General features: G+C 41.4%; 1 protein-coding gene and 1 pseudogene across 2 annotated transcripts in view; both read right to left on the bottom strand.

Moving 5' to 3' along the window:
• Nucleotides 1-20,577, bottom strand: part of LOC150002045 (tRNA wybutosine-synthesizing protein 3 homolog) — a 272,954-nt gene that overhangs the window by 58,356 nt on the left and 194,021 nt on the right. The window lies entirely within an intron of this gene.
• Nucleotides 29-13,091, bottom strand: LOC150002046 (rho GTPase-activating protein 20 pseudogene; annotated as a pseudogene).

The following is a 20,577-nucleotide window of genomic DNA, read 5'->3' as shown; positions in this document are numbered from 1 at the left end:
TCCTGATGTCACTGCTTGTGCTGAACCTCTACTTTAAAAAAGTCTTATCCTCTTCCTGTAGAGGCTGGTCAAGGTCATGGTCACTGAGAGTGAACAGGGAGCCCATGCTTCTGCTCTCATGACCAAGGTCCTCTACCAAGTCACTGCACAAAGCATCCTAACTCTCATTCATCTCACTTTTCCAGCTGTGATGAGAGGTATTGGAGGTACTGTCTCTCCTATGACAGCTTCCTGAAGTCTCTCCAAAGAGAGAAGTGATCTCTTCTCCAAAAACTCTGCAGAAGTTGGTAATCAGGAATTGAATTATCAGAGTATTCTTTTTTACAAACTCACTTTCTAGTTTTAAGCCAATGGGAGCAGGAGGCCAAAGCAGGCTCAGAGCGATGCACACCACTAAATTAAATGTGGTCATCTGATTGAGGTAGGAGTGTTGTTTAATGTTGTGTAACCCTCCCAGGAGGTACCACAGGAGAACAAAATTGACTCTCGGAAGCTGGTCTAAGAGCCTTTGAATTATATGGATTTTCTTGTCATCGTTTTTTTGATTCATGACGCGGACCCAGCAATCACAGAGATCTGAAGACAGTACACTGCCAAGGATACTTTTTAGAAAATCCTTGACAGATTTATATGTTAGGTGTACTTCAGCTCCAGAATTGAGTTTATCTTTGAGCTCTTGGCAAGATTTCATGTTGCCTGACTGCCTAAATATGTCTTTGGTGAAGGATCCATTCTGATAAAGACAAAACAGCATATCCCAGGCAGGTTTGGGTGGACTGGCATGCTTACAGAGACTGGGCAGACACACTCCAAAGAGCTATCATGGCCTAGGAGAGGTTGGTGACATGGGTGAGTTCTCCAGGTGAGAGCTAGAACCTTGCCCAAAGAGCCAGTTGGTGAATGATGTTCTCCTTTGATGTGACTTCTGACCCAAGTCCTTTAGTTGCTGGACTGCAGCCAGGTGTCTGGGCTTCAGGGTGAACTGCTGCTGCATCTCCAGGGGCAGCTGTTCTGTGAGGCAGAGCTCCTGGAGGTTGAGCAGGATGGTGGAGTCCTCCGAGCCTCTCAGCATGAGTGCAGTGTCTCGGACAACTGTAGGACAAGAAATTTGACAACCAGGGTGAAATGAACAAATTTATGGAAACAGAATCTTCTAAAACTGAATCAAGAAGAAGCAGAAAACCTGAATAAACTGATAACAATTAGTAAAATTGAAGCAGTAATCAAAAAACTTTCAGCACACAAAAGCCCTGGACCAGATGGCTTCACAGGCCAATGTGACCAAATTTTGAGGGAAGAACGAACTCCTATCCTTCTCAAACTATTCCAAAAAATCCAAGAAGAGGGAAGACACCCAAACTCTTTCTATGAGGACAGTATTCTTCTAATTCCAAAACCAGGTCAAGACCCAAGAAAGAAAGACAACTACAGGCCAATATCACTGATGAACATAAATGCTAAAATCCTCAACAAAATATTGGCAAGCCAGATCCAGCAATATAGTAAAAAGGTCATACAGCAGGATCAAGTAGGATTCATCCCAGGAATGCAAGAATGGTATGTTTGCAAATGAATAAATGTAATACATCACATAAACAAAAGGAAAGACAAAAATCACATGATCGTATCAATAGACGCTGAAAAAGCGTTTGATAAAGTACAGCACCCATTTATGATAAAAACGCTCAGCAGAGTGGGATTAGGGGGAGCATAACCTCAGTAAAATAAAGGCCATACATGAGAAACCTGCAGCCAACATCATACTCAGTGGGAAAAAAACTGAAAATTATTGCCCTCAGATCAGAAACAAGACAATAATGTCCACTCTCTCCACTTTTATTCAACAGAGTTTTGGAAGTTCTGGCCACAGCAAACAAGCAAAAGAAATAAAAGATATCCAAGTTTGAAAGAAGGAAGTAAAACTGTCATTATTTGCAGATGACATGATAGTGTACATAGAAAACCCTACAGGCTCCACCAAAACACCATTGAACCTAATCAGTGAAATTGTCAAAAGGCTGGGATTCAAAGTCAGTATTCTGAAACCAAAGGCATTTTTGTACACCAAAAATGAAATCTCAGAGATAGAAACTAGAAAAAAATCCCACTGACTATAGCAAGAAGAAAAATAAAGTACTTAGGAATAAAATTAACTAAGAGGGTAAAAGACCTGTACTCCAAAAATTACAGAACACTGGAGAAAGATAGGGAAGATACAAATCATGTTCATGGTTTGGAATAATTAAATCATTAAAATGTCTACAGTACCCAAAGCAATTTATAGATTCAACACAATCCCTATTAAAATACCAATGACGTATTTCACAGAGCTAGAACAAATACTTCACAACTTTCTATGGGACCCAAAATGACCCTGAATAGCCTGCGCAATTTTGAGAAAGCACCAAGTAGGAGGAATCACAATACCTGTTATAAACTATATTACAAGGCCAATGTAATCAAAACAGTCTGGTACTGACCTAAGAACAGACATATGGATCAATGGAATAGAAAAGAGAGCCCAGAAATAAACCCAGGTCTCCATGGTGACCTAATATTGGACAAAGGGAGTAGGTGCATAAAATGCAGTCAAATAACCTCTTCAATAAATGGTGTTGGGAGAACTGGAGAGGGGCATGCAAAAAAATGAAACTAGACCACCAACGTACATGACACACCAGAATCAACACAAGATGGATAAAAGACTTAAAAGTAAACCATGACACCATAGAAGTCATAGAGGAAAACATAGGCTGTAAAATCACAGACATCCCAGTGGCAATATTTTCACTGATGTTTCCTAAGGCAAGGGAAATAAAAGAAAGAATAAACAAATCAGACTACATCAAACTAAAAATGTTCTCCTCGGCTAAAGAAAACATCAGTGAAAAGAAGAGGGAACCAACTGTATGGGACAACACATTTGTCAATGATACCTTGGACAAAGGTTTGATCTCCAAAATATATAAAGAACTTATATGATTCAACACGAGGAAGACAGACAGTCCAATTAAAAAAAGGGCAAAGAACCTGAATAGACACTTCTCCAAGAAGGACATACAAAGGGCCTATAGGCATATGAAAGGATGCTCAACATCACTAGCCATCAGATATTCAAATTAAAACCACAATGAGATACCACACCTCACACCCATGAGAATGGCCATCATTAACACATCAGCAAAGGGAACCCTAGTGCACTGTTGGTGGGATTCACACTAGTGCAGCCACAGTGGAAAACTATACAAAGTTTCCTCAAAAAACTAAAAGTAGAATGGCCTTTTGAGCCAGCCATTCCACTACTGGGATTATACCCAAAGATTCCTAAAACACAAAATCAAAAGAACCTGTGCACTCCAATGTTCATAGCAGCACTATTTACAATAGCCAAGTGCTGGAAACAGCCTAAGGGCCCATCAGCATATGAGTGGATCAAAAAATGGTAGTACATTTGCACAATGAAATACTAAACAGCAGAAAGAAAGAAGGAACTCCTACCTTTTGCCACAGCATAGATGGAACTGGAGAATATTATGTTAAGTGAAAGGAGCCAGGCAGTGAAAGACAAATACGATATGATCTCACCTAATACAGGAACCTAATGAACAAAACAAACAAGCAAAATAGAACCAGAACTTTGCTGGGTAAAGGAGTCTTTGTTGTAGTTCCATGCTTTTCATCACTTTGAATATTTCATGACAATCCCTTCTGGCTTGAAATGTTTTTGTCGAGAAAGCAGCTGACAGTCTTATGGGAGCTCCCTTGTAAGTAACTAACTGTCTTTCTCTTGTGGTTTTAAGGTTTTCTCTTTGTCTTTAAGCTTTACCATTTTAATTATAAATTGTCTTGGTGTGGACATCTTTGGTTTCTTCTTGTTTGGGACTCTCTGTGCTTCTTAGACTTATGTGTCTTTTTCCTTTGCCAAATTAAGAAAGTTTTAGGTCATGATTTTTTCAAATGGATTCCCAATCCTTTGCTCTCTCTCTTCTCCTTCTAGAACCACTCTGATGCAGATGTTGTTATGCTTCATATTGTCCAAAGTTCCCTTAAACCATTCTTATTCTTTTATTAACTATCATATGAGTGTATATTTTTTAAAAATTGACTTGATAGAGAGAGAAAGTGAGGGAGGGGGAGAGAGAGAGAGATAGAGGGGGAGAGAGAGAGAAGGAGAGAGAAACATTGATCAGTTGCCTCCTTTATGCACCCCAACTGTGGATGGAATCCACAACCTAAGTATGTGCCCTGATTGGTGATCAAACCCACAGCCATTTGGTGTAAAGGACAACACTCAACAAGCTGGATCACCCAACCATGGCATATCCTCATTCTTTATAATTTTTTCTTTTTGCTGCTTTGAGTGGTTTATTTATTTTTTACCTTGTCTTTAAAATCACTGTTTCAATCTTCTATTTCATTCAACCTATTGTTTATTCCATTTGGTGTATTCTTGATGTCATATGTTGCAGTCTTTATTTCTGTGTGGTCCTGTTTTATGGTTTCTATGTCTTTTTTCATACTGTTGTGGTTCTCACCAAGTTCCTTGAGCATTTTGATAATGATCACTTTGAATTCTGTATCTGTTAAATTACTTGCTTCCATTTCATTAACTCTTTTTCTGGAGAATTCTCCTGTTCGTTCCTTTGGGGCCTGTTTCTTTTTCTCCCCATTTTGGCTTCCTTTTTGTGTTTGCTTCTATGTATTAGATAAATCTGCTATGACTCCTAGTCTTTGTAGGGTGGCCTTATGTAGTTAGTAGGTGTCCCGTGGGACCCAGTGATGCGTCTCCTTGACCCTAGACCTGGATGCTCCAGGAATGTGCCCTTTTGGAGGTCATGTGAGTTTTCCTGTTGTAATTGATTATTGATTGCCATTGACCAATTTGTGCATGGGATCAACCCTCAGCAAAAGCTGTGCTAACAAGGAAATTCATAGCACTACAGGCCTATCTGGAGATGAGAAAATTCTTCAATAAACATTGAACTTTACACTTAAAGGAACTGGAAAAAGAATAACAAACAAAGCCCAGAGTGAGTAGAAGGAATAAAATAATAAAAATCATAGCAGAAATAAAGGAGAGTCTAAAAATGCAATGGAAAAGATCAATGAAACCAAGAGCTAGTTATTTGAAAAGATAAACAAGATTGATGAACCATTAACCAGACTCATCAAGAAGAAAAGAGAGAAAACTCAAATAAATCAAATCGGAAATGAACTAGGAGAAGAACCACCAATTCCACAGAAATACAAAGGCTTGTAAGAATATATTATGAAAAGCAATATGCCAAGAAATTGGGCAATCTGGAAGAAATGGATAAATTCCTAGAAACATACAACCTTTCAAAACTGAATCAGGAAGAATCAGAGAATCTGAATAAACATATTATAACTAGTGAAATTGAAGCAGTAATAACAGCAAAAAAAAAAAAGAAAAACTCCCAACAAACAAATGTCCTGGAGAAGATGATTTCACAAGTGAATTCAACCAAGCATTCAAAAAAGAACTAACAGGTATTCTTCTCAAAAATTTCCACAATATTCAAGAGGAGGGAAGTCTCCCTAGCTCATTCTACAAGCCAAGAATTATCCTAATTCCAAAACCAGATAAATAACTACAATGAAGAAAAGTATAGGCCAATATTCCTAATGAAATAGATACAAAAATCCTCAACAAATATTAGCAAACTGGACCCAGCCATATAATAAAAGATCATATATCATGATCAAGTGGGATTTATTTCAGGGATGCAAGGACAGTACAATATCCACAAATTAATAATTTGGTATACCTCATAAGCAAAATGAAGGATCAAAAACACACAGTTATATTAATACATGCAGAAAAAAACATTTGACAAAATCCAGCACCCATTTATGATCAAACTCTCAGCAATGTGAGAATAGAGAGAACACACCTCAACATAATCAAGGGTACCTATGACAAAGCCTCAGCCAACATCATATTCAAAAGCTATAAGTATTTCCCTTAAGATCGTGAACAAGACAGAGGTGTTCCCTTTGACCACTCTTATTCACATAATACTGGAAGTCCTAGCCATAGCAATCAGACAAGAAGAAAAAATAAAAAGCATGCAAAGTGGAAAGGAAGTAGTAAAAGTATTATTATTTGCAGGTGACATGTTACTGTATATGAAAGCCGTAAAAGTTCTAGCAGAAAACTACTAAAATTAATCAATGAATTCAGTCAAGTAGAAGGATACAAAATAAATATGAAGAAATAAGTTGCATTTGTATACACTGATAATGAATGATCCAAAGGGGAAACTAAGGAAACAATTCAATTCACAATTGCCTCCAAAAATAAAATATCTAGAAGTAAACTTAACCAAAGGTGGAAGTGGCTTGTACTTAGAAAATTAGAAGACACTAAAGAAAAGAAGTGAAGGAGATACAAATAAGTGGAAGCATCAATAATGTTCATGGATAAGAAGGATTAACATCATTAAAATGTCTATTCTACCCAAAACAATCTATAGGTTCATCCAAATTCCTATCAAGATACCAGTAACATATTTCACAGAACTAGAACCAGAATTCCAAAAATCACAAAAGACCCAGAATAGACACAATAATCTTGAGAAAGAAGAATAAAGTTGGAGGAATCACACTAGTACAAGGCCATAGTAAACCAAACAGCATGGTATTGGTATAAAAATAGAAATTTAGAACAATGGAACAGAATGGAGCACCCATAAGTAAACCTGTGACTTTATGGTCAATTAATATTTGACCAAGGAGGCAAAAACATAGGAAGAGGTAAAGGTAGTCTATTCAATATATGGAGTTAGGAAAACTGGACAGATACATGCAAAGAAATGAAAGTAGACCACCTCCTTACGCCACATACTAAATAAACTAAAAATGGGTTAAACACTGGAATGTTAAAGTGGAAACCATAAAAATCCTAGAAAATAAACATAGGCAGTAAAATTTCAGACATTTCTTATAGCAATGGGATTACATCCAACTAACAAGTTTTACCACAGCAAAGGAAACCATCAACAAAACGAAAAGACAACCCATGGAGTGGGAGAACATAATTGCTGAGACATGGAATACAGCAAAAATTTACAAGGAACTTATACAACTTAACAAAACAAAACAAAACAAAACAAAACAATCCAATTAAGAAAGGGCAAAGGACATACAGATGGTCAATAGACATATGAAAAGATGCTCAATGGCACTAATCATCAGAGAAATGCAAATGAAAACCACAATGAGATATCACCTTGCACATGTAAAAATGGCCCTCATCAATCAAAAGCAAGTGTTGGTGAGGATGCAGAGAAAAGGGAACCCTTGTACACTGTTGGTGGGAATGGAGACTGGATCAGTCACTGTGCAAAGCAGTACAGAGTTACCTCAAATCATTCAACATGAACCTGCCTTATGACCTGGCTAATACAGTTCTGGGAATATATCCAAAGAAACCACAAACATCTATTGAAAAGATTGTGTACACCCCTCCATTCACTGCAATGCTGTTTACAATAGCCAAGATTTGCAAGCAGATGCAGTTCCCACCAGTATATCAATGGGTGAAAAGGATGTGGTACATTTATACAATTGAATGCTACTCAGCTGTACAAAAGAAGGAAATCTTACCTTTGTGACAGCATGGATGGACCTGGAGAGTATTATGCTAAGTGAAATAAACAGGAGAAAGACAAATACCACATAATTCTACTTATATGTGGAACTAAGGAACGAAGTAAACTAACAAACCAAATAAAAACAGATTGATAAATACAGAAAACAGTCATTGCTGTCAGAGGAGAAGGAGGTTTGGATTTGGGTAAAAAAGGTGAAGAATTTCAGTAAAGAAAAGAAAAAACTCATAGATACAGTCAACAGTATGGTGATTAAAGAGGATAAAGGTGGTGGGGGGAGAGAGAAGAGGGTAGAGGAGGGATAAATGGTGATTGGAAGGAGACTTGACTTGAAGTAATGAACACAGTAAAATATACAAATTCTTTATTGTAGACTTGTATATCTTAAACCAATATAATTTGATTAGCCAATGTCACCCCAATAATTTCAATTAATAAGCAAAAGGAAACACAATTTTTAAAAACGAATGAACTCTAATAATTTCTAATCAACACAATTACAGATGTGCATAGATTTAAATGAAAACTACAAAGGTGCTGTGGACATGACTCGAGTTTGAGAAACAATCTACTAGACCAGTGTTTGGCACATTATGGCCCTTGGGCCAAATCTAGCTTACTATCTGCTTTTGTAACTAACATATTTTTGGAATACGGCCACACTCTGTGGTTTACTATTGCCTATGTCTGCCTTCCCTTGTACTTGCAGAGTTGAGTAGTTGAAACAGGGATGGTGTGGCCCCAAAAGCCTACAATGTATATATTTTTAGCCTTTGACAAGTTATTTCCTGACCACTGTACAAGACTATGCTGTTAGAGGATATGAAAAACAAAACAAAATGTAACAATCAGTATAATCATGACATTTTAAGGCACGGATACATGTCACAGCCAAACTTGTCCCTTCACTACATTGTCCCTTTTGTATATTCAAGACAGTTGAGTGCCCTTCTGCAGGTCTGGAGCATTCCAGGACACCTAAGCCTCTACGTCATGTGGGAACACTGCGCTATGAGGAGAGGCTCTTTGTTTGCTGTTTGACAGAATGAACCCTATCTCCTCTTCAAACTCTGTCTGATCAGAAACACCGAGGAATAAGAAAGGAGCGGATGAATTACCAAGGCCCTGAAGCTCCACTAGAGTAAAACCTGCACTCCAAAGTATCCTGGTAGAGGAAGGAAGGTCAATGGCTTTGAAATCTTAATGGGGATGAGGCAAGGGTACTTGGGATGAGGCAAGTGGAAATCATCATTTTAAATGAGTGTTTGCAGGATGGTGAGGAAACTGTTTGATCCAGTGGTCAAGTTTATGCCATGCTCTGGTTTTATTTTCCTTTGTCTTAAATCTATTCTGATGAGGTCTTCCTTATTCTTGAAAGAGTACATTGCTCCTGATGACCTATGTGTCCTTTGAATGGGTGGTAGGCAAACTATGCATTTCTGCTGCTTTCCATTATGAGCCCTTGCTGTATCCCACACATTGTTGCCAGTGTTTGATATCTGTGATCTAACTTCATCCTTACATTGAGCCCATGAAGTCAGTCCTATTATTCCTATTTTACAAAGCAGGTCACGGAGGCACAGAGAGATTTAGTAACCTGACCCAAACCACACAGCTGGTGCTTGGCATAGTGCAGATTTGAACCCAGAATTTGACACTACCCTAGCCTGCCTCTGTTCTGACCTGGACACCCTGCTGAAGACTCAGCGCTTAACACCGCACTCCCTGCTCAGGGAGTGGATTCTCCCTTGAACTGGGTGAATGATCTTAGTGTCAATCCCTAAAGAAGAGACAAGGGTTTAAGCAGGAAAGTGGGACTAGTGATGGGGGACTCAACTGTTGGAAACATTTTAGTTTCAGGTAATAGATGATAAGCTTAGTAATCAATCTATGTAAAAACTATTGTTTCAGGAACTGGAGATATGATCCACCTTGACTCCAGGAGACCATAAGAAGTTTGATCTTTGTGCCTCAGGAGGACTGTAAGCAAACAAGATGGTACCTGAGCCATTGTGCTCCAGGGTGAGATGACCACTGCCCAGGACACAGAATAGAGACCACCACCCAGGACACAGATGAAAGAATGCTGCAGCTTTTATCTGATTAAGTTTCCCCTGAATTCCAAACCCCTTAACTACACTTTTCTTCTCCCTATGAAAAGGGTTGGTTTACAATGGAATTTAAGATGGTCTATGAGGGCACAAACCTGCCAATCCTCTGAATAAGTGCCCATAAAAATTCAATCTCTGTTTCTGCTGATTGGTTCTGGTAGGTGACAGGCAGCATGAACACTGGCTTCTCCGGTTTCACTAGGAAGGCTGGTCTTAGGTTGGAGGAAGAATACCTATCTGCACACTTGATCTTTTTCTCTTAGGATTAGCCATAGTTAGCCCCTTCACAAGGCAACAAGGTCTTGAATACAGAGAGGAAGTGATACTTTGACTCTCACATTGGAGAGCTTCAAGTTACTTTGTGAACTTGTTTTTCTTTTGTTAACATTTGACAAAGTCTTGTTTAAATATCTTGGCCTTGTTTCACTTGTGTTAAGGAAGAAACCGTGGTCTATTTGTAAGCAGAGAGAATGATGCACCCTGACTCTGAGGTTAACATTGTTAACATAGGTAGCTAGATGTTAATAAAGTAAGAGAGCAAAGAAATCAGATATTATTGAGTGTAATCAACTAGGGAACATAAACCTGGTTGCTTCCCTGGGAAGTTACAGCTCTACATACTCCTCAGGAAACCATCCTCCAATTCCCCAGATCACTGAGGGAAGGGATAGAACAATAAAAGGGGAGGTAAACAGAGGCACAATAGAAGCCAAAGTGGTGACCATAGAGGCCAGTCAGTGTAGCCTGGGGAAGAGATCAAATTGGATAAGAGACACAACCTCACAGAATGAATGACTTGTTTAGGGAGTGGACCCATCAGAAGCCCACAAAGTCTTGGGAAGTTGATTGGTTTGTTTAAAATGAGAACCTGGTCCTTTTTAAGCCTGAGATAATAGAATCAGCTTCACAAGACAAAGCCTTTTTTCTCTCACTAGGTAAGGAGTGTCTACCCTCTTCCTTCTCGCATGTGTTCTCTCTTCATAGCAGCCATGTGGGATAGCACCTGCCTGTGGCCCTGAAGGCCTGTGAACTACTCTGAGAGCATACCCCAGCTGAGATACAGCCAGGAAAACAAGTTAAGCTAGCTGGATGGTGAAAAAGGCTGGACTGGACTTGCCTTGGCATGGCACAAAATATCTGGACACTGCCCTTAGTTCTGGGCCTGATGAAGGTAAGATTGGACTTTCTCATGATGGGACAGACAGAGATGGGACGGTGGAAACCCAGTATAATTCCTCTGATTTTGTATCTGGTGCCACAAATAAATCTTATTACCAGGTCTTGTCCTCCTTTGTGTGTCTTCTGGAATGTTTTCCTCACAGCACTGCAAGAACCCACTTTCACCAGCAACATCATGACGTTAACAAGTAGAGAATCCTGTGGTGAAATGTGACTTTCCATAGACAAACTGATATATCTCATAGTGCAAGGGAAATAAAGGAAAGAATAAACAAATGGGACTACATCAAACTAAGAAGATTCTGCTCAGCAAAAGAAAACATCAGCAAGATGAAAAGGGAACCAATGATCTGGAAAAATGTATTTGCCAATGATACTTCAGATAAGGGTTTGATCTCCAAAATACATAAAGAACTCATATGACTCAACACCATGAAACAGACAATCCTATAAAAAAAAAATGGGCAAAGGACCTGAACAGACACTTCTCCATGAAGGACATACAGAGGGCCCATAGGTATATGAAAGGATACTCAACATCACTAGCCATTAGAGAGATGCAAATTAAAACCAGGGTGAGATATCACCTCAGCCAAGTCAGAATGGCCTTCATTAACAAATCAACAAACAACAAGTGCTGGCAAGGGTGTGGAGAAAAGGGAACCCTAGTGCACTGCTGGTGGGAATGCAGACTGGTGCAGCCACAGTGGAAAACAGTATGGAATTTCCTGAAAAAACTAAAATTAGAAACTTCTTTTCATCTAGCTCTTCCACTGCTGGGATTACAGTAGTCCCTCTCTATATCATGGTTCACTTATCATAGCCTCACTGTATTGCAGGATTTTAAAAAATATTATATTTAACTATTTATCATGAATTTTTCACTATATTGCGGGATTTTGCGGTACTGTATATGTACGTTGTTAAAGTTACGTAGGTTTAAGAGTTTAGAATAAATGTAAGGTTCCTACTTCACAGGGGGCGGGGGTCTAGAACGTAATACCCTTGATAAGAGAGGGAATACTGTATACATGAAGAATCCTGTAACAGCAATTCAGAAGAACCTATGCACCCCTATGTTCATAGCAGTGCTATTTACAACAGCCAAGTGCTGGAAACAGCCTAAGTGCCAATCAGTAGATGGCTGGATTAAAAATTGTGGTACATTTACACAATGGAATACTATACAGCAGAAAGAAGGAAGGAACTCCTACCTTTCACGACAGTGTGGCTGGAAGTGGAAAATTTTATGCTTAGTCAAATAAGCCAGGCAGTGAAAGCAAATGCCGTATGATCTCACCCAATACAGGAACCTAATGGACAAAACAAACAAGTGAGCAACAGAGAACCAGAGGCATGGAAACAAGGGACAGACTGACAGTGACCAGAGGGGGGAGGTATGGGGAAAGGAGGGGAAAGAAGGAAACAGAGGAAAACAAAAAGGAGTGCAGTGTCTCAAAGACGGTTCATCTTAATTCCATAAGGATATCTGTGCCCAATAAGTGGATGTGATGCCTTTTTGTTTCGGCCAGAACTGACCCATAACTTGTAATTACTCTCAGAGCCAGTCATCCCTAGCATTGGTAGTGACATGTTGGTAACGTTACTTGCTGTATCGAAATTCCTTATTGTTATAGCTTTAGAATAGGCACCATTCCCAATGTCCTTGGTGAACATTTTGAGGGGAATAGTCTTCAGATAATCCTTCTCTTTCTCTAGACTGATGTATCTCTCAAGGAGAAAGAGCATTTGTCCCTCTGTTCTGGGGACCTGAACGTGGCCACAAAGTTCAATGTGGGCCAGCCCAGGACGATCGGTGGCATTGGTTTTGCTTCCTCCACTTCATTCACACAGTTTGCTATCCACATGTACCCAATTTCATTGTATTTTTTATCATAAACTTGTTATTATATTTGGTTTTGGTCACAACAAACGCATCTTTGAACAGGAAAAGATACCACTCCCACCTCGGCAGGCCTCTTTTGAGTTATACCTGGTCGTCAAGCAGCAGAATCCTGCTGGGAGACACAAATGCTGATAGAAACGGATGTGTGTCTGTGATATCAAATGGCCTTTTATGGATACTAGGCCATTTTGGTAGAGCTCTAGACAGAGTAAGCGGTGGGGCACTCCCCCCGCTTCCTGCTAGTGCTTTCACTTTCTTCATCTCATCAGCTGAGAGCCCAGCTGGACTGCACCAGCCCTGATGACCTGGAAGCTGATGCCCTGGTTACCTTAGGGGAGATGGACTCGAGGAGGCGGGGCTGCCTGCCTATCTTGAAGTGGATGGAGAGGAAGACAAGGCTGCTGTTGGGTTCATACAGTGACTGATTCAACTCAAACACAAAGAGTATGCGGAGAGGGAAAAGAGATCTGGGAGAAGGTGAAGGATACTGGATAGATCTAGGAGTGGCAGTTGGCTGGTCTGGTCCTGAGTGTTACAGAAACAAGAGTGTCCAAAAAAACCCGAGTTTGCACCTGGGGGATGGGGAGAAGGAAGAAGCTTTCAGGATGCCATCACATGCCTGAGGCTGGTGGCTAGTGTCTTTGTTATGCAAAATGGCTTTAATGCATCCAAGGCCTTAGGTAGATGGGAGAGGTCTTGGACCAGGGGATGGTATGGAAAAAAGCATGCAGAGCTGGCGTGAGGTTCTGTGAATGGTCAGAACTAAGTGCCATGGCCACTGCATCAGAGGACGTAGTCAGGGATTTAAAAATAAGTGGCAGACATTGTAGCGGGGCTGACCATACAGTTTTAACTGGGGACAGGCTGACCATGTGGATTTAATGGGGTCTGACGATGCAGTTTTAAGGAAGGAACATACCTTCCTGCTTTGAAGAAAAGGAACAGACTGACCATGTGGATTACAAAGGACTAACCATGTAGTTTACAAGGAGGCTAAGGATCCACGAGGTTCTGGATTAAAAGCTGGTGGGCACCATAACACAGACAAGGTCTCCCCAGTCAGAACTGAATGATTGGCAGCTACTGGTAAAGCTGAACTGTGTTTAGAAAGTAGGGAAATGGTATCTCTAACTTTTCTAAAACTAGCCTGGTTTGGTAGGGGGAGGCAAGGATATGTGTTTATGGGTGTTTTAAAGAACATAAGACTTAACAGCAGAAATCTGCAAATGATTAAATTTATATAACTATTAAATAAACAATTCTTTTTCTTTTCACTAAACTCTGGTATTGGAAGTTATAATTCTGGCGGCGGGCAATCGGGCCCCTAACTAAAGAGCCCGTGGGTTCTGTTTCAATTGGAGCAGCCCAGGGGTTCTGTACCATGAGGACAGTTAAGGTAGGAAGTTCTACAATTAGAAACCTAGGCTCATGCATGAAGTCACCATGGTGATGGTGGGGGGTAGGGAGCGTGTGGTGATTCCTCTGGTGGCCTCGCGGGGCAGTTCAATGTTCCTCACCTTCTTGGTGCTGGGGCCTCCCTTGTGTAGACATTCCTTTGAAGGAAGGTGTTCATGATCTCTCTGCTTCAGCGGTTCCCCGAAGTTAGCAGTGTCCCAGCCGTTTATTTCACCCGGCCCTCTTGACAAGAGTGAGAGTAGGGGGGAGAGGTAAGATGGCGGAGGAGTGAGGAGAGGTTGCGGTTTTAGGCTCCGGAGACCCGTCTACAGTTTGGTCTAATTGCAGACAGAACATCTCAGTGAGCAGCTGGACATTGGCGGGAGTTGAGCCAAGGCACTGCTGGATTAGAGAAAATCCATCTGGGAACAACCTGTTTAGTGAGGATAGCGGAGAAAAAGGGGACGAAACGGGATTCCTGACTGGGACGGCTGCCCGAGCTGTGGCGGGAAGCACACAAAGGATTTTTGGCGACCACAGGCTACCCCAGAGAGGAGTCAGGCGGAGAGCGGATCTCTGCCCGCTGGCAGAGACGGGACTCGACCAAGTGGCATTGGCGCTGAAGGACAGGAGACAGCGTGCTACCGGGCAAGTGAGAACATAATTCTCCTTTATATTTTTCTCTAGTGGATGGTGGAGACGGGAGGAAAGTTTGGGTGTGGTAGGCCGTTCTGGAGGAGCCCAGGCGCAGGGGCGCGCTAATCCACTCCTCAACCCTACCATTGGGTCGCGGGGGCGCACATAGGGAAGTGCTCTCATTCACTGGCCCAGGTGCGCGGGGCCGTGAGTCCAGGCGTCCCTCGGACATTCCCCAACGGACATAAGATCAGTGCCCCAACGGGCACAGGGAGGGCCCACTGAACACGCAGAGGACTGTGCACAGACACCCCTAGACAGCTCCCGTGGGCGCAGGGCCCCAGGCCGGAAAGCAGACCACTAGCGCAGGCTCTGTTTGTGCCCGCCCAGACGGGTGAGGGAAGGCGGGCGGCTGCAGCACGGGAACAGCGAGAGGCGGCGACCCACGGACGCTCGATTCCACTGAGCGCAAGTGTCCCTGGCCCTGCCCTAAGAGGCGAGAGACCAACTCCCGGAGCTCGGCTCAGCGGGACTGAGGGCACGGGGCAGCGTGCGAGCGTGAAAGCACCTCAGCCCGGGGTCAGTGGGAGCTCTCTGGCCGCCTGTGCGGGCAGGGTCACCTCGGCGCAAACGGGGAACCGCCGCGGCCCAGCGAAAGCAGCAGCCAATCCCGGGGAAAGCGCTCGGGCCGTCCGCGCGGGCAGGGTCACCTCGGCGCGAACGGGGAACTGCCGCGCCCCAGCGAAAGAAGGAGCCAATCCCGGGGAAAGCGCTCGGGCCGTCCGCGCGGGCAGGGTCACCTCGGCGCGAACGGGGAACTGCCGCGCCCCAGCGAAAGAAGGAGCCAATCCCGGGGAAAGCGCTCGGGCCGTCCGCGCGGGCAGGGTCACCTCGGCGCGAACGGGGAACTGCCGCGCCCCAGCGAAAGAAGGAGCCAATCCCGGGGAAAGCGCTCGGGCCGTCCGCGCGGGCAGGGTCACCTCGGCGCGAACGGGGAACTGCCGCGCCCCAGCGAAAGAAGGAGCCAATCCCGGGGAAAGCGCTCAGGCCGTCCGCGCGGGCAGGGTCACCTCGGCGCGAACGGGGAACTGCCGCGCCCCAGTGAAAGAAGGAGCCAATCCCGGGGAAAGCGCTCGGGCCGCCCGCGCGGACAGAGACACCTTGGCACGAACGGGGAACCACCGCGGCCCGGCAGCAGTGGGCTCCAACCGCGGGGCAAACTCTCGGGCCGTCAGAGCGCGCAGGGGCTTACGCGCAAGGGCACCTCAACTGGCTACAGCGGGCAGCAAGGTAGCGCGCCGCGCCGGCAATCGCGGGCGCGCACCATAGCGGCAACCGGGTGCGCACACCAGTCCGGCAAAAGAACAAGAACCTCTGACCTGCCACACTAGACCAGCTGCGGACCCAGAAAAAGAAGGCAACACACCAAGGCTAAAACGGAGTAAAAACATCGTTTTTTTTTTTTCTCCAAATTTTTTCTCCCTTGTTCTTTCTTTCTTCTTAATAATTTCTTTTCTTTCCTTCTTTCTTTATTCTTTTCCTGGGGTTTTTTTGGGGGGGGGTTTTGGGGGGTATATATATATATATATATATATTTTCTTTTTTTGGTTCAATTTTTTTTTCTCTCTCTTTTTTCTTTCTTCTGTATTCTTTCTTTTCTATCTTTCTTTGTTCCTTTCTTGCTAACCTTTTGGGGTTTTTTGGGGGGGGTTGTGGTAAATTTTTTATTTTTTTTATTTTCTTCTCTTTCTCTCTTTCTTCTTTTCTTTCTCCTATTTTCTTGGGGATTTTTTGGGGGAGTGTTTTTCCTCCACCTCTTCCAATAATAACAAACTTTATCTCTAACGTGTTGCATATAACCTCTCCTTCTCATCCTTTCTCTTTAATAGTGGTTTATTCGTTTGTGTGTCTAGCTTAGCCCCCCTATTACTTTAAATAATACAATATAATTACTATATAAACCCAAATACAATACAATCCCACTTTCTTACTATACTAAGTATTTTTCTATCCTTTTCTTCTATTTTTCTTAACATACAATGTAAATATTACTAACTGGCTTGCACAGTCTCAACTATTATTAATCTATCAACCCCTCTATCAAAAATTATATTTTTCCTCCCCAAAAACAACTCGTATCTATTCTTCTTATAGTATAAAAGCTCAAATCTCTTTACATTTATATTAATACGGGCTAGTTGGCTAACGATAGCAGGATAGAGTGGGGGATACTTTCTGAGGGTGTGGGTCTCCTGCCTGGGCTTATGTCTTTAACAGCATATCCACAAAAGAACTCAAGACAAAGCAGATAGAGTGACTCTCAACCAAGTAGCCAGAAGGAAGATCCTATCAAAGAACATCTGAAATATAACCGAACAGCATAAACAAACGACATAAAGGGTAACTTAAGACCATCAGGCTCAGGATATCAAAGAGACTGCACCACTGAAACTCCCAGACCTTCGATAAAGAATATTACACCACAAAGGAGGGAAGTCAAAGCAGACTACCCCCCCAATAAATAAATAAATAAATAAATAAATAAATAAATAAAAACAAAAAGAATCCAACATGGTAAGACGCAAAAATAACCCCTCAATGAAAAGAAAAGAGGAATCCTCAGAAAGAGAGATAGACGAAATAGACATAGCCCAAATGTCAGACATGGAATTCAAAACAATGGTGGTAAAGAAGCTCAATATACTCGACATCCTTAAAATCAACTATGACAACCTTCAAGGAAGTTACCAGCAGCTCCAAGAAAATTACAGGGAACTGGCAGAGAACTACACCAGCATAAAAAAAGACATAGAAATCGTTAACAAGAACCAGGAAGAACTTAAGAATACAATCTCTGAACTGAAAAACACAGTAGAATCAGTCAAAAGCAGACTAAACGAAGCAGAAGATCGGATTAGTGAGTTAGAAGATAATGTAGAGAAAAACTCCCAGACAATACAGCAAAATGAAAAACGATTGAAAAAATATGAACAAGATGTAAGGGAATTACAGGATAGCATTAGGAAAAATAATTTAAGGATCATCGGAATACGAGAGGAAGAAGAAAAGGAACATGGAATTGAAAATCTGATAGGAGAAATAGTGACAGAAAATTTTCCGAACCTGATGAGAGGAAAAGCTATGCAAGTCCAAGAAGCACTGAGAGTTCCAATCAAGAGGAACCCCCAAAAACCCACTCCAAGGCACATCATAGTTAAAATGGCAACATTCCAAGACAAAGAGAGAATCCTAAAAGCAGCAAGAGAAAAGCAGCAAATAACATACAAGGGAGCTCCGATAAGGCTATCAACTGATTTCTCAACAGAAACATTACAAGCCAGAAGGGAATGGTCAAAAATATTTCAAGCAATGAAAAACAAAGGCCTACAACCAAGAATACTCTACCCAGCAAGGCTCTCATTCAAAATAGAAGGTGAAATAAGGAGTTTCTCAGACAAAGGAAGACTGAAAGAATACATCTCCACCAAACCAGCATTGCAAGAGATGCTAAAGGGACTGTTCTAGGAAAAAACAAGAGAGGAGAGGAACAGAGGTACAAAGGGAAATGAATAAATACACGTCAATAATAACCTTAAATGTAAATGGATTAAATGCTCCAATTAAAAGACATAGGGTAACGGAATGGATAAGAAAACAGGACCCACATATTTGCTGTCTACAAGAAACACACCTCAAAACAAAAGATTTACACAGACTGAAAGTAAAGGGATATAAAAAAATATTCCAAGCAAACGGACCGGAAAAAAAAGCCGGGGTAGCAGTTCTCATATCAGACAAAATGGATTTCAAAGCAAGGACAATAAAAAGAGACAAAGAAGGACATTTCATAATACTTAAAGGAACAATCCATCAAGAAGATATGACTTTGATAAACATATATGCACCCAACATAGGAGCACCCAAATACATAAAGCAAATACTAGAAGACCACAAAAAGGATATCAACAACAACACACTCATAGTAGGGGACTTCAACACTCCATTATCAACAATAGACAGATCATCAAAGCAAAGAAACACCAAGGATATACAGGCATTGAACAACACACTAAACCACATGGATCTAACTGATATATATAGAACTTTTCACCCCAAAGAAGCAAAATATACATTCTTTTCAAGTGCACATGGGACATTTTCAAAGATAGACCACATGATAGGTCACAAAACAAGCCTCAACAAATTCAAGAAAATTGAAATCATATCAAGCATCTTTTCAGATCACAATGCCTTGAAACTAGAAATCAACCTCAGAGGAAAAAATCAAAGACACCCAAACTCATGGAGATTGAATAACATGCTATTAAATAATGAATGGGCTAACAATGACATCAAAGAAGCAATCAAGAAATTTCTAGAAACTAATGATAATGAGCACACAACAACCCAAAACCTGTGGGACACAGCAAAAGCAGTCCTGAGAGGGAAGTTTATAGCAATACAGGCATATCTGAAAAGGCTAGAAGAATCTCAAATAAAAAACCTAACCACAATGCTACAAGAACTAGAACAACAACAACAAACAAAGCCTAGGGCAAGAAGAAGGAATGAAATCATCAAGATCAGAGCAGAACTAAATGACATAGAGACTAAACAAACAATCCAAAAGATCAACGAAACTAGGAGCTGGTTCTTCGAAAAAATCAACAAAATCGACAAGCCTCTAGCCAGTCTAATCAAGAAAAAAAGAGAGAAGACACAAATAAAGAAAATCAGAAATGAAAGAGGAGAAATCACGACTGATACCTCAGAAATACAAATGATAGTTAGAAATTACTTCAGACAACTGTATGACAAGAAATTTGACAATCTAGAAGAAATGGACAAATTTCTAGAAACATACAACCTTCCAAAACTGAATCAAGAAGAAGTGGAAAGTCTCAACAGACCAATAACAAAGAAGGAAATTGAAACAGTAATCCAAAATCTCCCGGCACACAAAAGCCCTGGACCGGATGGCTTCACAGGCGAATTCTACAAAACATTCAGGGAAGAACTAACTCCTATCCTCCTCAAACTGTTCCAAAAAATCCAAGAAGAAGGGAAAATCCCAAACTCTTTCTATGAAGCCAGTATTATCCTAATCCCCAAACCAGGTCAAGACACAACAAAGAAAGAAAACTACAGGCCAATATCACTGATGAACATCGATGCTAAAATCCTCAATAAAATATTGGCAAACAGGATCCAGCAACACATCAAAAAGATCATACATCATGATCAAGTGGGCTTCATTCCAGGGATGCAAGGATGGTTTAATATTCGCAAATCAATAAATATAATACATCACCTAAACAGAATGAAAGACAAAAATCACATGATCATATCAATAGATGCAGAAAAAGCATTTGATAAAGTTCAACACCCATTTATGATGAAAACACTCAGCAAAATGGGAATAAAGGGAGCATATCTTAACATAATTAAGGCTATATATGAGAAGCCTGAGGCCAACATCATACTCAATGGACAAAAACTGAAAGCATTCCCCCTGAACTCAGGAACGAGACAAGGTTGTCCACTCTCTCCACTCCTTTTCAACATAGTGTTGGAAGTCCTAGCCACAGCAATCAGACAAGAAAAAGAAATAAAAGGAATCCAAATTGGGAAAGAGGAAGTGAAACTTTCATTATATGCAGATGATATGATAGTATACCTAGAAAATCCTATAAACTCCACTAAAAGACTACTCAAT

This window comes from Furipterus horrens, unplaced genomic scaffold, assembly GCF_987537825.1.
Source record: "Furipterus horrens unplaced genomic scaffold, mFurHor1.1.pri manual_scaffold_9, whole genome shotgun sequence".
Lineage (NCBI taxonomy): Eukaryota > Metazoa > Chordata > Mammalia > Chiroptera > Furipteridae > Furipterus > Furipterus horrens.
This window is presented reverse-complemented; position numbering and strand designations above follow the sequence as displayed.